Raw genomic sequence first — 10,810 nt, forward strand, 5'->3', positions numbered from 1 at the left:
GGAGGATGGCAACAGGGTCCAAGATGGAGCCCGATTTTGGGTCATTGCCAGGGACCTGGGCCAACGGCCGGCCGTAGGGGATGAGGAGGCACGGGGACATTTCATAAAGGCAAGTGTTGTTTTAAAAAAGAATAAAGGCAAGGACGCACTCGAGAATTTCTAGCTAGGTCTGTTGCCACCTTGGTCCTTTCCCCTGATAAACTAGGTAGGTGGGCTCGTGCTGTGGCCACCACGCACCCCAACCTCATATTCACTCGGGGGTATGCACTAGAGAGCCAGTTGTTAGCTTCTCTTCCCAACTTCATGCTTGGCAGTGGGGTACTGATGGTGACAGTGGGGCAAGAGTGGGCAAGAGCTACAGACCAAGGCTTTGCCCCTGGGGAGCAAGTTGCTACATGTCACCGGCGTACCACGGCATTCAGTGATGGGGGGAGAGGGCTTGCTGGGAGGCTAGACTCCGGATGCCCAGGTGTGGGAACACCAGGGCGACCCTTGCAGCTTCCCCAAGGGAGGTGACAACGGTTCTGGCCTGGGAGTCACCGATCAGTGTAACTCCACTTCTCTGAGCCTCATCTGTAAACTGGGAATGGCGCCTCCCTCTGGGAGTGTTGTCAGGATTAAAATGAATGAGACCAGAGTATCTGTAAGAGCTTTTGGGTATGAGGTGCCCACCACCAGGGGCTCAGTGTGAACCCTCCATCCAGACCCTTTCTAATGAGAAGCTAATCATCAAGTTCTCCAGCCTCATGGGCACCCATTAACTGCCTGCAGATCCCCGAGGCCACTCCTGCTTCCCCCTGTCCCTTCCCTCCCCTCCTGAGCTCCAGGAAATATTTTGCCTTGCGTTGCAACACAAGCCTTGTCCATGCGGCTACCAGCATGGACGTGGGGGCTGGGGGCCAGAGGAAGCTACTGCAGTCCTAGACCCGGCTTAATAAATCCATATCAAAACCATAAACCCTGGGCTGCCATAAATCCCTCTGGCCTTGGCTCTTCCACCTCATCAGCCCTTTGCCCCAGTTTATCTCAGATCTCAGCGTGGGCGGCCAGAGCTTCCAGTTTGATTTCCATTTCAGTTGCAAAACAACATCAGCTTGGGTGACAAAGAGCAGATCCCATCATCCCCAGGTTAGAGTGGATGAAACCAAGATTCAGAGAGGTGAAGGAACTTGTCCTAAGGCGCACAGCTAGGGAGCCATTGAGCCAGAACTTGAATCCATGCTGCTTCTACCAACGCCTGTAGCCTCACTGAGAACTGGGAACTAGCCCTCCCCCACCTACAAAGGTGGCTTCCAAAGCCATGATGCTCAAAGCTTTTTATCCCATTATTCTAAATGGCACCCCATTGCTCAGAGTGGGGATGAGAAGTGGAGGTGATAAGCTGCATGAGGATCCATAGAGAATTCCATGCAGTGTGATTGACCCATCACCCCAAATTGGTGGGGATGCCCTACTTCCTCTTTCACAGAACCCAGATCACCTTTGATCTACATTTCTCAAATTGGAATGTCATATGTAAATTCCAAGATGTGATCTAAGAGACCAGAATCCCAGGATCCCAAACAGCTGTTTGATGATAGTGCAACTAAGAACCAACTGCTGATTCCAAGGACAACATTTGACTTCTTCCTCTTTGCCAGACTTTGCTGGACAGAATTTGATCCTCATGATAACCCCCTTGAGTTGGGCACCTTGTTGTTCTATTTTATAAATGAGGAAGGGACTTGCCCAAGGTCCGTAACTGATGTGACAGCTGATATTCAAACTGCCAGTTGTCTGACACCAGGAGCCGCCATGATCGAGGAGGACGTCGATAACTGGGTCACTGGATGGTGGGCACAGAAACAGTCAACGGGCAAAGCCTCATGCCAAAGAATCCTGGGGGTTATGATGAAGCAGTATCACAAGGTGTCTCCTTCTTGGACCTTACGATTTTCCTTTGTAGTGGGAAAAAACAAAGCAGTCGAATATTAAGAGCCAAAGGAGTGAAAGAGACAGGCAGTGAGATGGTAGTTTGAGGGAGTGATTGCTGTGGTCAGGAAAGGGATGGCGTGCTCTTGCAGGAGAAGGATTCAGGGGATAGGAAGGCAGAGAAAAGACAGAAGCGCACTCAAGTTTGAGGAGAGAGAGTGGAGCTAGAAGTCAGGGCAAGCAGCAGGAAGTGCAACCTGTGGGTGGGAGGAAGGACAGGGACCAGTGTCCCACCCCACAATCATTGCACACGCCACCTAATGTTGTCCCTGTGTATCCCTAAAATCACTCAGCATGCCACTGGGGTCCTCATCCCACACCTGGAAGCGTGCTATCGTGACTCATCCCCGCCAGGTGGTAAGGACCTCAAACGCTGGGCAAATGGAATTTCTTTTGGGGAAACAGGAAACCACTGGAGATTTGCAATCAGGGCAAGGCTGTGGCCTTGATTTTATTTATTTATATATTTGAGAGAGAGAGAGAGCGGGGTTGGGGGGGGCCGGGAGAGGAGGAGCAGAGGGAGAGGGACAAGCAGACTCTACCCCCGGTGCGGAGCCCAACGCGGGGCTCAGTCCCACAGCCCTGAGATCATGACCGGAGCAGAAATCAAGAGTTGGACGCTTAACCAACTGAGCCACCCAGGCACCCCCAAGATGTGTATTTTTAAAGGATCATTCTGGCAGCTTCATGGAGGACACTCTGGAGGAGGTGCAAATGTGAGCAGGGAGAGAGGTGAAGATGGGCATACCCAGGTGACAGATGGTGGTGGCAGAGATGGAGGGGAGGGCACCAGTCCAAAACATCGCACATCCACGCGTTCCCTCACTCAACACACAGTGAGTGGGTGCTGTGCGCAGGTGAGCAGGTGAAGTTAGCTTTCTGGCGGGAGCAGGCAGACAGTGTTTCAGTGAATAAATAGATGAAGGTGATTTCGGAGAGTTGGGTGTCAGACTGTCAGAGAAAGAGCCAAATTCTTTAAAAGTAAAACAAGGTAACATGAAAGTGTGAGTATAAAAGAGATCACAAAACAGGGTAATTTGAAAGGACTGGGGATGGGATCGCATCAGGCTGAGGGGGGATCCGGACCGAGATCTGGAGGAGGAGAAGGGGCCAGCCGCGCAGAGCTCAGGACGGGTGGGGGAGGCCCACCAGGTGGAGGGACTGCGGGCATAAAACTCAAGTGGGACGCAGCTGAGCACTATAGGATGAGCAAGAAGGTCAGTGTGGCTGGAGAGGAGAGGAAGTCTGAATGGGGGAGGGGCAGGGCCAGGCGGGGCCTTCCAGGCCATGAGAAAGATCTCAGATTTTATTTTAGGTACAATGGGAAGCTCTTCGAAGTTTTTAAATAGGGAGGTGATGCAATCTCTGCTCTTAAAAGGTCACTCTCCGCTGGGTGGAGAACAGACAACATGGAACAGGAGTAGAAGCAGCAAAGCCCAGAGGTGGCATGTGCAGTGGTCCAGGGAAGAGAGGATGATAGCTGGGACAAGGGGGGGCAGGTAGGCAGCATTCGAAGGGGACCCCAAGACTCCTGCCCCCTGGTCTATACACACCATCTCTCAATTATTCAATCAGACACTAATCTGGGAGCTGCTGTGAAGGGTTCTGCAGAGGTAATGAAGGTCCCAAACCAGGTGATTTTGTGATGGGAAGATCATCCTTGGTGGGCCTGCCCTAAACAGCCGAGCCCTTCACAGGAGCTGCTCTCTTTCTGGCAAATGAAATGAGAAGCATGAGAGGATTCGAGGGAGGGGAGAGTCTCCATGCCTGCTTTGAAGATGGAGGAGGCCCCATGGCAAGGAATTCAGGCAGACTCTAGAGACGGAGAGCAACCCCCAGCTGACAGCCAGCTGGGAAACGGTGATCTCAATCCTACAGCCATGAGGAACCAAATCCAGGCAACAACCTGAATGAGCCTGGAAGTGGATTCTTCCCCGGAGCCTTCAGGTAGGGACGCAGCCCAGCCCAGGTAGGGACGCAATCTTGTAAGACCGCAGACAGAGAACCCCGTCACACCATGCCCCGACTTCTGACTGGACACTGAGATATGACTATTGTTTCAAGCCACTAAGTCTGGAATAACGTGTTATGGGGCACTGAAGATGAATACAGGTGGTGGAAGGGGCAAGATGGCCAGATTGGGATTCGGGGAAGTGGTGCTGCCAAGAGGTTGCTAAGGGGTGGGATGCGTGAAGGAAAGAAGGGAGGTAGCTGGGGGACCTGTGGTCCTGGTTATTGAAATGAGGGAGACTGGGGGGCTACAGATTTGGGGGAGCTGCCGATTTGGGTAGCTGTAGAGTTGGGGGCTACAGATTTGGGGGTCTAAGATTTGGGGAGTTGTAGATTTGAGGAGCCACAGATTTGAGGGGGCTGTAGATTTGGGGAGCTCTAGATTTGAGGCCTATACATTTCAGGGGCTGTAGATTTGGGGGAATAATAGATTTAGGGAGTTGTAGATTTGAGCATCTGTAGATTTGGGGAACTATAGATTTGGGGGCTATAGATCTTGGAAACCATAGATTTGGAGGCTGTAGATCTGGGTTTGAAAGCAGAGTTCTGTTGGGGATGTTTGGTTTGAGATGCCCATGAAACATCCAAGAAATCATTGGTTATACAAGCCCAGAGCTCAGGGCAAAGTTGGGCTGGAGAGAAGATGTCCAAGTCATAAGCATAGATATAATTTAAAAGCCAAGTGGGAATACCGCTCAGCAAGAACAAGGAGCAAACTGCCGATCTGAGCAAACTGGATCTCAAAGGCACCATTCTGAATGTGAGATGTTAGACCCCAAAGCTACACGCAATAGGACTCCATCTATATGATATTCTGGAAAAGACAAAATTCTAGGGTCAGGTACTGTGGTTGCCAGGGGCAGGGGCAGGGATGGAGGGTTCAATACAAAGGGGCCTAGCGGACAGGGCTTGGGTCATGGAAACGTTCTGTATCTTTTTTTTTTTTTTAAAGATTTTATTGATTTATTTGAGAGAGAGAATGGGAGAGAGAGAGCATGAGAGGGGGGAGGGTCAGAGGGAGAAGCAGACTCCCCGCCGAGCAGGGAACCCGATGCGGGACTCGATCCAGGGACTCCAGGATCATGACCTGAGCCGAAGGCAGTCGCTTAACCAACTGAGCCACCCAGGCGCCCGGAAACGTTCTGTATCTTGACTCTGGTGGTGGTTACATGGCCATTACTTGCCCAAACTTGCAGAACTGTACGTACATTAAAGGGAGTTAAGTTTTAGAATATGGAAATGTATACCTTAATATAAAAAATGAAAAAAGAAAAGCCAAGTAGTTGATGGAACTCATTTAAAGAGGGAGCGTAGCCAGCAGCGAGGCAGGTGAGGAGCTCACCCTGGACCACGCCATCGTCCAGGCTGCAAGGAGAAGAGGCACAAAGAACAGAGGGGATGGAAGTCGATGGTGAGGGAAAGGGATTCTAGCCACATCCGTTGCAGGCCTACTATGTGCTAAGTGCTCGCAGACGTGCTCGTCTGGTGTAACCACCCCGGTGAGGCTGCGAGGCAGGTGACATCACCATGTCATAGTGGCAAAATCAGGAGATCTGTACTGGTGTGCTGTACAATCAATTCTCTGTTTGTTGAATGAATGACCGAACAAGTCAGTATCACTGAGCTCCAGGTGCTGGAGGTTTCACCCACAGGTTCGCACTGAGGATACGAGAACACGGTATTTTTAGAGAAGTTGGGGCCATAAAACTTGTTCCATTTCCCAACTTGTGTAATGCCCGGCCCCGCCCCCACCCCCATGGCTCTGAAATTGCTCCCCGGCCTTGGGAAGGGCTCCCAGGCTTATCGTGGGGGGGTGGAGAGTGAGACTATAAAAGCCTTTATAGCTTGAGATCACGTCTGGTAGGGGCAGTTGTTGCCATAAACCTGAGCAACCCTGGGAGGGCGATGCCCTGGGCCTGGAGAGTCAAGGGACAGTTGAGCAATGCCAACGGACAGCTACTGCTGAGCCAGGCACGCAGGGCCTGTGGTCGGGGCCCATCACACACTTACTACGTTCTGGCCTCACCTAAACCCCAGGAGGTTCATTGAACCCGGTTTAATTAATTTAAAGCAGTTATTGTGATATATTTCTATGAAGCACCTTTTTTTTACCTTATATCTCTGAAGGTAAGATGGATCTGTGAGTCAATGGCGTCCTGCGATCACCGGTGGTCAGATCGGCTGGCAGTTCTCTTTCTTAGCGGTTACACTCAATGCTAGTGCTTCTTACAGCTGAAGCATCTCAGGTTAGACTCTACTCGTTTCATAGATGAGAAAACTGAGAACACAGGGCATAGGGCAACTCAGTGCTGGAGCCAGGATCCTGACAACAGATCGTGTGCTCTTTCTGATACCCAAGGCTGCCTTGGACATGGACATTGACTTTCCCTTCTCCCTCCAAGGTCTTCTCCCCAGTCAAACAACTCCAGCCTGCCATCCCAGGGGGCTCTTGGAGGCAGCAAGCTGCCCTGTTGTTCAAAATTCAAGCAGGAGACAGTTTTCAGGGAGCCCCCTGCCCAATGGACCAATCACCCCTGTGACCCATCACCCAAGTCAGCAACGCCAGCCTGGCTGAGCCCACGGCCCACACCTTCGGGCTTTCCCTAGGACTGTGCTATACGTTCCCAGTACAACCCCACTTCTAATCACCGGGTCTGGCTCCAAGCAGACTGGGCTCTCACCTCATTTTACAGATGAGGAAACCTGACTCTCTCAAGGTCACACACAAGTCCGTGTCAGGAAAGAGTCTAGAATCCAGGGCTCAAAATCCAGTGTTCTTTTCTTTTCTTTCTTTCTTTCTTTTTTTTTTTTAAGATTTTATTTATTTACTTGACAGAGAGAGAGAGAAGGAACACCAGCAGGGGGAGTGGGAGAGGGAGAAGCAGGCTTCCCGCTGAGCAGGGAGCCGGATGCGGGGCTCGATCCCAGGACCCTGGGACCATGACCTGAGCCAAAGGCAGACGCTTAACGACTGAGCCACCCAGGCGCCCCAAAATCCAGTGTTCTTGCCAACTTCTCACATCTCCTAGATCCAGGAGAGGCAGGCAGAGGGGAGAGTAAGGCACTCAAAGTGGGTCAAAAGAAAGGACATTATGACAAGAAGGATTGCCGAGTCCTGAACACATAGCAAAATAATGCAAAATGTCTCTACCTGGGTCTTGTTAATACCAGCAAGTTCTGGGACAGCTGTGCTTAGAGGGGCAGCAGAAGCACTGTCTTGCTCAGAGGATGGGGCCAAACTACACCAGGCATCTCTCCCATCCCTACCAGATCCTACCTCTCCCTCTTAAAACCCTTCAATGGCTTCCCACCATCCCTAGAACAAAATTCAAACCCTTTACTGGGGCCCCCAGACTCTATATGACATGGCTCTGACCACTTCTCCAAAATCATCTCCTACCACTCTGCCCCTCGGTCATTCCATTGCAGCCCCCTTGGCCTCCTCCCTGTTCCTCAACACACCAAACCTGTTCTCATTTCACAGGATTTACCTTGATGTCCCCCTTTTCCGGAACACTCACTCTTTTCCCAGCTCTTCCCATGGCTGCTTCCTTCTAACCATTCAGGTCTCTGCTCAAATGTCACCTCTTGAAAGGACCTTCCCTGACTAACTTAGCTAAATAAATATACAAGGCTTTGCAGGCTATATGGTCTCTGCTGCAACTGCCTAAATCTTCTGTTACAGCATGAAAGCAGCCATAAATGATACCTAAGTGAATGGGCGTGACTAAGTCCCAATAAAACTTTATTTACAAAAGCAGGCAGCAGGCCAGATTGGGCCAATGACTATCCTTTGTTGACCCCTACTTTAATTTATTGTCTTGTGTGATTTCCTTCATTGTGCTTACAATTATCTGCAAGTATCTATTTATTTATATATTGATTTATTATCTTCCTCTACCTTTCCCCCTAGACTGTTAACTCTAAGAGCAGAGACTTTGTCAGTTTTATTCAACACTGTTGTGGTAACCAGCCTCCAAGATGGCCCTCAATGAGCCCCACTTCCTGATACTCACACATTGTGAGGTCCTCTCCCAAACTGACTAGGACTGCCCTGTGTAATCCCCAGGATACTGTGGAAATGAAGGAATGTGACTTTTTTTTTTTATTTAAGATTTTATTTATTTGACACAGAGAGAGATAGCAAGAGCAGGAACACAAGCAGGGGGAGTGGGAGAGGGAGAAGTAGGCTTCCCACTGAGCAAGGAGCCCGATGCAGGGCTCGATCCCAGGACCCTGGGATCATGACCCGAGCCGGATGCAGACGCTCAACGACTGAGCCACCCAGGTGCTCCAGGAGTGTGACTTTCAAGGCCTGGTTAAAAAAGACATTGTGACTTCCATTTTGTCCTCTTGGATCACTTGCTCTGAGAAAGCCGGTGGCCGTGTTGTAAGGACATCAAGCAGCCTTGTGGTGAAGTCCACCCGGAGAGGGCCTGAGGCCTCCTGTCAACGGCTAGTCATGTGGATGAGCCAACTTGACAGTGGATCTTCCAGCCACAGTCAAGCCTTCGGGTGACCACGGCCCTGGCAGACACTCTGACTGCAACCTCATGAAAGACTCTAAGCCAGACTATCCAGCCAGCCACTGCTGAAGTCCTACCATACAAAAACTGTGCGATAATACATTTTCTTTAAATCATGATAATTTGTTGTATCGCCATAGATAAGATACAGTTCCCAGCACAGTATCTGTACATAGTATGTGCTTAACAAATATTGGCCAATCAGTAAGTTTAGTGCTTAATACATATTATAGAAGGATACATTATAAAAGTGAACATTTGAAAGACACGAATGTAATATTATATAAATATATGTAAAAACATAAATTAAATATATAGAAGAGCACAACTGAGACTTTCCTAATCCACTAACACTCCTTGGACAAGTTACCTGTATAAGAATTCTTCCAACCTTGAGGTCCTGTTTTGGGGATTCTCAGTTTGTATTTCCAATACTCTCTAAATTAATGATTATATGATTCTGAGATTTCAGGGTTTTGTTTCGCCAAATCCCATGATTCTCAGATTTTGTGATTCTGTGATTCTCATATATTATGATTTATTTAACAATACATATCTTCGTTCAGCGACTCTTCTCTGCAGGCACAGTGCCAGGAGCTTAAGGGTTCAGTAGAGAAAAGATGACCCCTATTTCTGCCCTCCTGTAGCTCATGTGGCCGATGGGGTAAGCCCATGGGCAAATGTGATAATTGCATAGTGAGCAGTCATGTGGGGAGGCACAGGAACTGGGGGCAGGGGTAGAAGTGGAGAAGGAGGCACCAACCCAGCCTGCTTGAGAGGGGTGTGAATAGAAATGCCTTCCCAGAGGAGACAGGAAGAGAGGGAGGATTCTAACCAGAGAAGGGGGCGCTGGTGCACACTGTGATCCAAGCGGCGGGAACAGCAAGTGCAAAGGTCCAGGGGTTAGGAAGAGGGAAAGAGAGTGGATATCTGGTAAGATGAGGTCGGTATGCGTTGGTGTAGAGCCGGTGGAGGGGTGCTAGAGAGCAGCAGAATAGCAAGAGACTATGGCCAGGTGACAGAGGACCTAGTAAACCATGTTAAAGAGTTTGAACTTTATCCTGAGGGCAAAAGGGGAGCCAGTGAAGGGTTTTAAGGGGAAGAGTGGCATAGTGTGCCTAGAGTTTGGAAAGTTGCCTCGGCTGCTGTGTGCAAGTTTGGAAAGAGGAGAGACCAGAGAGAAGGCTGGAACAAGACCCCAGGTGAGAGAAGAAGAGGACTAAACAGATGGGAGATGGGCCAGAGAGAGCTGTTTTATCCATGATGTGGTGAAAGGATGGCTGGGGGGGGGGGGGTGAATTATGGGAGTCTGGGACTCCTGGACTTCATGATTTCTCTGATTCTTGGATTCTGTGCTCAACACTCCATAATTATTTGTCCTGAAATGCCTGTTGATATCACTATACATTGATAATCCCTGACCTCACACTGCCCCGCATCCCCCCCCCCTTTTGAGCCTGCTTTCCCTGTTTGCAAAGTGGGGATCACCAACACCTTCCTTGCCGAGCAGCCAGGGGAGTGAGAGCTAATGTGTGGTCCGCACCTGCACGAAGCAGGCATTTGGTCCGTGGGAGGCATGCTTGCCCTAAGTGCTTGACATATAGGCATTGCCAGGAAAGAAGTGGGTCTGGAGAGAACAAGAGAGATCAGAATGGAAGAACAGAGGTAAGGAAGAGCCCTGTTTTCATCTGCTCCTGGTCACCTGCATTGCTCTGGCTTCTGGGCTTCTGGTTGGGCATCTGGCTGGGCATCTGGTTCCCAGATTTGGTTATTTGCTGGTGTACCAGTTGGCTGTGGGACTCCCCATATCTGTAGCCTGCTGGCCCTCCCAGTGCCTCTTTCTGGTCCTAAACTCCTGCCCCACCTCCAGGGCCGCAGACACCAGCGGGGGGTAGCCAAGCAGGATCTGGTCTTCCCTGGGCAGGTCTGAGCCAGGCCAAGCACCACTCAACCTGCTTCCAACCCAGCCCACCTCGAGGCCATACTACAGTGTTCCCTTCTTAGGCAACTGTTCTGTTGACACAAACAACAGCAGGTCTTTGGTGACAGAAACCTCACTTGTCTCCCCAAAACAAACACATGGGGTCTCTGGAACCACACCCTAGGCCCCTGTGTTACAATGTGCTTCTTGCCAGTGGTTCAGCTTTCATTCAGTTTAATCCACAAAACATCAGTTGAACAACACAACTGTGGGCAAACCCCACAGGGCTGGCAGGATCCTTGGAGACTCACTCCTTGCTTCGAGGAAGTGGGAATGGGAAACCACACAGTGTTTGGGGAAGGGTTGAGCTTAGAGTCCAAAG

This window comes from Mirounga angustirostris, unplaced genomic scaffold (genome assembly GCF_029215605.1).
Source record: "Mirounga angustirostris isolate CCGP_5_RB_7025 unplaced genomic scaffold, mMirAng1.0.hap1 SCAF_10, whole genome shotgun sequence".
Taxonomy (NCBI): domain Eukaryota; kingdom Metazoa; phylum Chordata; class Mammalia; order Carnivora; family Phocidae; genus Mirounga; species Mirounga angustirostris.